The sequence below is a fragment of the Panthera pardus genome, unplaced genomic scaffold (genome assembly GCF_024362965.1).
Source record: "Panthera pardus isolate Hobbes unplaced genomic scaffold, ASM2436296v1 HiC_scaffold_11, whole genome shotgun sequence".
Classification (NCBI taxonomy): Eukaryota; Metazoa; Chordata; class Mammalia; order Carnivora; family Felidae; genus Panthera; species Panthera pardus.
In genome coordinates this window covers 24,885,528-24,892,617 of record NW_026526666.1, presented here as the reverse complement: position 1 = coordinate 24,892,617, position 7,090 = coordinate 24,885,528, and positions in this window count along the sequence as shown.

The window sequence follows — 7,090 nt, the reverse complement described above, 5'->3', positions numbered from 1 at the left end:
AAGGGAAAATACCTCAAGATTCTAGGGCTCAAATCATGGGAAGACAACTATCTGGGAAACTAATGGTAGATAAAGGCTGGTTAGTAAAGTTTGTTACGTAGATTCCTCGGGTGCTGTCTCCAGGCTGATAAGGGACTAAAGTTGTTCTTTATGTGTTCTTCCTGGGGGAGGGGGAGGAAGGGCATCTTTGTAAAATCTTGTTTTTAGATAAATAGGAGGAGAGCTTTTTTCATATTTGCTTTTTTTCGATTGCCTTCAGCTCAAAATCATCCTTATGCCAAAGTGGCATGTTTTGGGTGGCAAAGTCTTCTACCCTTCAAAGGACAAGATTTTGTTTATTCCTCCCCAAACTTAACAAAACTCTCTGCATTTGAAAATGTGAGAACAAGATAACTTTTTATGAGATATAAATAAACTTTTTCTAATTAATATCAAAAGCAAGTCCATTAGCCCATTAACCAAGGTAAAATCAAGGCAATATTATCATATTATCAGGAATACTATAAGTGGGAAAATATCTTATTGGCCTATTAAAGAAGCTTCATATCAAAGACAGTTTCCAGGCTATACTACGTGTCCTGAAAGTAATTTTAACATAAATATCTTGAAGCTTAAGTATCCTTTATGTATTTCAATGCTAAAGAGAAACTATAAATTCTTTGTATTTGCTTTTTTCCCTTTTGAGATATCAAATGTGGCAAATAGATAACAATTTTAGGAAAGTCTTATGACTTCAAAAAGTTAAAATTTCAATGTGTACCCTAAATCTCTACCCAAGTATCTTATAAAGACCTCATGTCCTCCTCTGCTTAAAACCTTCCAACAACTCCCTGCTGCATTTCCCTTAAGGTTCAAACTCATCAGCATGTCTTACACAGACATTTGAGGATCAGGTTTCCTCTTCACTCTCCGTTTCTTACACCCAAATCTTCAACACTATTATCATCTCTCTGTGTACCGGTTCTGAGCACTTTATTCTCTCTTCTGACTCCCTGATTTGCAAATGCTGTTTCTATATCAGTGATGCCTTTCCAGCCTCATCTACTGGCAACCTAACAGTTAAAGCTTCAACCACCCAGCAATCCTGATCATGTATCTTCAACCCTCTCCAGCTTACATTAAAAAGGAAAAATTGTGGTGGCGACCTCCTTTGTGCTTTACCTAGTTGTGCTGGTACTGCACTGAATTTTTGGGGTTTTTTGCACCGAATTTTAATGACTGATTTCCTCATATCTTCTCTCTACCAGAAGTCTAATTACTTGAGGCTGAGGACAGTTGGGTTTTTTTGTTTGCTTGTTTGTTTTCAGTAGCTTGCACAGAGATTGAAACATGGTAGTTTTTTAATAAATACACATTAGATAACTGAATTTTCAAAAATTTTGAACAGCCACAGTGAATGTATTTCTGCATCTTTATGGGTCTGGATTACCAAGCCTACAGGCTCATTCTGCTATCTTTATCTTCTTTTAAGTCTCTGCTTAAATGTCATCTTATCAGAATGGCCTTTCCTAATCTCCCTATTGAAACATATCACTCAATTCTCATCTATTACCCTCGTTCTACCCTGCCTTGCTAGTTTTCTACATAGCAGTTATCATTTTCTGAAATACACACATATATATATATAATTTTTTTTTCTGTCTCTCCCCCTGGAATGTAAGTTCCTTGAGAGCAGAGTCTTTGTTTTGTTCTCTACTGTATCTCTAGTCCCCAAAATCGTGTCTGAAACATAGAGAGTATAAATTTCATTCATTTAATAAATATTTATTGAGTGCCAGGTACTCTTCTAAGTGCTTAGGATACATTGGTGAACAAAGTAAGCTTTTTCCCTTGTGAGTTGCCAGCAGGAGGAAGTTGTGGGGGAAGAAAAAAAAATAAAAAATCAACATAATAAATGAGGAAAATATTTCCTAGCTTGGAAGATGTTATGAGAAAATGAATGTAGAGTAAAAAGGATCAGGTGTGTGAAGGGGACAGTTTACGCCATTAAATAGGGTGGTCAAATAAATATTTATGAATAAATAAATGTTTATTGAACAATACATATTTGTTCAATGAATGAATGAATATCTTATATTTCATATAGTCAGCTATTTTATATATATTTAAACTAGGATTAGTTAAATAACTTTAGCTCACTAACAACATGAATGAAAACCTTTGGAATAGAAAATTACTTTGTTTGAATGGGATATTTTACCTAATGTAAGAAAAAAAGTTAAATGATTCATCCTACTCAGTTTAGGCAGCTAGAGGAGGAGCAAACTCTCCTAAATTATCAGTCCATCGCTCTTTCCATTACATCAGACTGGTTCAAATCCAAACTTTCATTTCTGAGTTGACCTACTAGCCTTACAGAAACACAGCACATCTTGTGTATGTAGGTAAAGTCAACTTGTTTTTCTGTATGTCAGTCTTCCATGCTATGAAACAGGATAAGGAAGAACAGATTTGCCATCTGGTATGCAGGCATATCACTAGAAATATAGTGTTCCTAAATGAACTTTCTTCTAACTTCCCACTCTTGCTCATTTGTCTTATATATCTATGTAATTACTTATTCATATATTCAAACATTTTTATTGAGTGCCAATTCTGGTCCAGGGACTGTGCTAAGCACTTAGGATGTAGAGACGATTGCCACTTGATTTAACAAAGTCTATCCATTAATTCGTTCCACAATTATTTGTTGACTATGTACTTTGTGTCAGGCATTGTTCTAGGTGTTGGGAGGGCAGCAAAGAACAAAAATTGCAAATTCACTGCTCTCTTGTTAGTTGCATTTTGGGAGATGAGACAAATAATAATCAACTAAACATATAGATACACAATATGTTAGGCTGTTAATTCCTAAGAAGAGAAAATGAGGAAGGAAATGGAGTGATGGGATACAGCCGCCTATTTATTTATTTATTTATTTAGAGTTGGTATTTTAAATAGAACTCTCCGAGAAGGCCTACCTGAGCAAGACTTGAATGAAGTCTTCTGAGCAAGACTTGAATGAAATAAAGGAGAAAACCCTGTAAAGATGTAAAGAAGAGGGGCGCTTGGGTGGCTCAGGTCATGATCTCACAGTTTGTGAGTTTGAGCCCTGCGTTGGGCTCTGTGCTGACAGCTCAGAGCCTGGAGCCTGCTTTAGATTCTGTCTGTCTGTCTCTGTCTCTGTCTCTGTCTCTCTCTCTCTGCCCCTCCCCAACTTACACTCTCTGTCTCAAAAGTAAATAAACATTAAGTTAAAAAATGTGAAGAAGAGCATTCAAGACAGAAGGCACTGCCTGAGGCTGACTGTCTTTGGCAGTGGGTTCTAGATACAAGGCAGCCTATCTCAGTGGTGTGCTAGAGCCAGCTTGAACATGCCCTCAAGAGCCAACTATGCTCACTTTTTCCATGTTTAGTCACATTTGTAGCTTGAAATCAACCTTGTGGAAGTATTTATGTCATGAAAATCAACAAACATAACAAATCAGAGTTTTTCTCCCAAAGAGACTCTGTTCTCATGCACTGAGGGAGGGGAGACTGGTAGAGGTGAAACCATTTACTTAAGGGCCAAATCTGACTTCTGTGAGATCAGTTCTCTTGGTGGAGACCTAGCCAAAAGGTTCTGGTTGTTTCTTTATGTATCCCTTCCTGGACCCCAACACTTGAGGTGGGGGAGTAACCTTAGTAGTCACTGCTCCCAGTAATTGGTAAATGGCATCAATGAAAAAGCCCTTCCTCCCTACTCTTGCACTTATGTGTCACTCCCAATTTTTTAAAATGTTTAGATAACACCTGTTTTATCATGTTCACAGTACCACCAACAGCTAAACCTGAAAGAATAAAAAAGCTAAGTAAAGGACAAGAACAGAAAATACTACCAAGTGAGTAGGGCATAATAATAGCAATAATAACGTTAAGGTACCCAAATAGAAATATACAGTGCATTTGTTAAGTCCCAAAATACTCAACATAATAGAACTGTTATCACAGTTTTTAAAGCTTTATGTCAAGTATTAACATGATAGAAATGATAGTTAGGCAACTGATACATTAAAAGAAATGTCATACAACTTGTTTTTTTGAATTAATTGACAGTGTATGCAGTTTCAATTAATAAGTAATATGTATATGTATATATGTAATATGTAATATGTAATAAGAGAGAATCTTATTTTTACCCATTTTATATAAATGATAGAAGATTTAGTTTATAAATGGGGATCCTGTACAGAGATACAGTAGTTAAAAACAAAATAAAGTGTTTACTGATTATAACCCTTTGGTTGCAAGTAATAGAAACAACTTGAGTGGCTTACAGAAAAGAAAGAGAAAGAAAGTGAAAAGAGTTAGTTAGACTCATAGGTGAGAACATCATTACACCTTAGGAAGAACTGGACCTAGAAACTGGAAAGCCTGATAGACAGGCAATATAGCCTTTGTTAGTTAGTGTTGCTCTCTCTTTGTATCAGCTTCATTCTTTTATTCCTTCATGCAGACCAGTTATCTCCACTCCTAACTCACACGGTAGAATATAGTTGTCCAGTATTTCTGAGTTAGGGTGTTGCCTTTCTAATCACTTAAGAACACTGACTGAGAGTTTTTCTTCCTGTATCTAAGTTTCTAGGTGGAAGAATTTGATTGACATACTTTGCTAGGCTGCCCATTCTTGGCCTAATTAGCTATGGCCATAGGAACTGGGCTCTTGCATTACAAATATGGCTGCTGAAAGCCCATCATGTGAAGAGAGTCAAGGAATTGAGAGAGAGAGAGAGAGTTCACAGAGAAAGAACATGTATTTTGAGGCTAAGCAAATATTCTATAAGTGCCCCCATCAAAATACTTCATACCAAATTCAATAGTAGAAAGGGACTCAAAAAATCACCTAGTTCAATCCACTGCCCTGTGCAGTGATCTCTTCCATCCTCTCTCTGATGGATACATTCAGCCTCTGCTTGAGCATATAACAGAGAGCTGACTAAAGCATGAGGCCACTCATTCCAATGTGAGGCAGTTTTATTGTTAGAAGGTTCATTCTTGCACTGAGCTGAAATTTGCCTCTCTATAACTTTAATCCCTTCTACTTTGTGGAACAATAAATAATATGCTTAAGTCCTCTTTTTACATGACAGCCCTTCACTTATTTGAGGACGACTAACATGTTCTTCACTGGTTTTCCCCAGGTTCAACATCTCCAACTCCTTCAAACATTCCTTTTCTGATATGGATCCCTCATCCTTTGCTATTTTAATAGCTAGTTTGCTTTTGATTGTCTAAAAAAGACGTTCCTACTCTAAATGTATAAAGCAATAAAGGAATCACCCTGGCTCACATCACTGGCAAGTCTACTAGAGTCAGTCTTCAGAAACTAGGTGATCCAGCAGATCCCTTCCTCATTCATTCATCAGCAAATGCTTGAGAAGTATCTACTCTGTGCCAGACATTTGTATTAGGTGCTTGAAATACATCAAGGCCAAAACAAACTGCCATTCTAGAGCTTATATTCCAATGAGAGGGGGACAGATGGTAAGCAATACATATAAAAAAATAAACTACATGGTACATTAGAATGTGGTAAGTGCCTTTAATAAAAAGAGTAGAGCAAGGAAAAGGGGACTGAGATAATTGGAGCAGGGTGGCAGGTGGCTGTATTTAGTAGTGTGATCAGGGTGCATCTCCCCGAGATTTGAATAAAGGCTTAAGGAAGAGAGAATTGGGGGAGGCATGGGAAGTAGGCAAAAGTATTTGCAGGAAGAGCAGAGAAACAGTTTAAATGAAGGCCCTAAGGAAAGACAGTGCTTGGCATGTTCCAGGAACAGCAAAAAAGGCTAGCACGTGGCAAAGAACGAGCGAAGGGAAAAGTCATCAGGATTGAAGACAGAGGACAGGGGACCAGATCATCTAGGATTATAAGTTTTTATAAGGATCCTGCCTTTTACTCAGAATGAAATCAGGTTCCATTTCAGGGGTCTGAGCACAAGAGTGACATGACCTTACCTACATTTAAAAAGAGTCTTCCTATCTCCTACTCAAAATAGATTGTTGGGAGGTAAAAGTTTCTTTCTGTCTTTCTGTAGGTTTTACATTTAGGTAAGTTCATTTTGTGATTATAGTGTGGTTGTTTGCAATGATCAGAGCTGCATACCTCCACATTTGTGTCCATCAAGAGGGAGATGATGATTATTACCCTCATCAAATGATAGCAAATTTCAAGCTGATAGACCCACTCCTGAACCAATCCCTGGGCTCAAAGGAATGCCATATTCTGATTGGCCTTAACTAAGAATTACCCGAAACTATCACTATGGAAGGTCAATGATTACCTTGATTGGGTTCTCCATGAAGCTGGAAATAAAGGCTCAACTACTCCACAATAGAGAATAGAACGAATATTGAGCTGCCAACAATAATGCCCTCCAGAAATATACCGGTCTAATGATTACTGTTTTCTTAGCACTTATTCTAAGTAAACATAATCTATGGGCAAAATTTGAGTAGAATACTTTCATTCCATTAACAAATCCTAAGATCGTAATTGTTTTTGCTCGATGCTTTATGATTTCTTTAGAGGTTCTGTCATCAAACCATATATCCCCTAATATGTAGAGTGTTTTGCAGCTGTTTCTTTATTTTTTTTTAAGTTTATTTATTTATTTTGAGAGAGACAGAGAGAGAATGCAAGCAGGGGAGGGGCAGAGAGAGAGAGGGAGAGAGAGAATCCCAAGCAGGCTCTGCGCTGTAAGTGCAGAGCCACATGTGGGGCTTGAACTCATGAACCGTGAGATCAGGACCTGAGCCGAAACCGAGAGTTGGGCACTTAACTAACTGAGCCACCCAGGCACCCCTTTAGCTGTTTCTTTTAATCTAAATATGAGACTTTACATTCCTTTCAATACCATCTTGAATGTGGATTCTATCTTCCTGACACAGGTTATCTGTCATTTGCAAATTTGGTAAACATACTTCATTGTGAATATTAAATAAGGACAAAATCATATTCTTCTTTCTTTTCTTAAAAAGCCGCTTTGTTTCTCTAATAGAAAGTGGGTGTAGGGGGTCCGGGGATCATGGACGGAGGTGACAATGCTCCAAGAGAGACGTCTATTGTAAAATA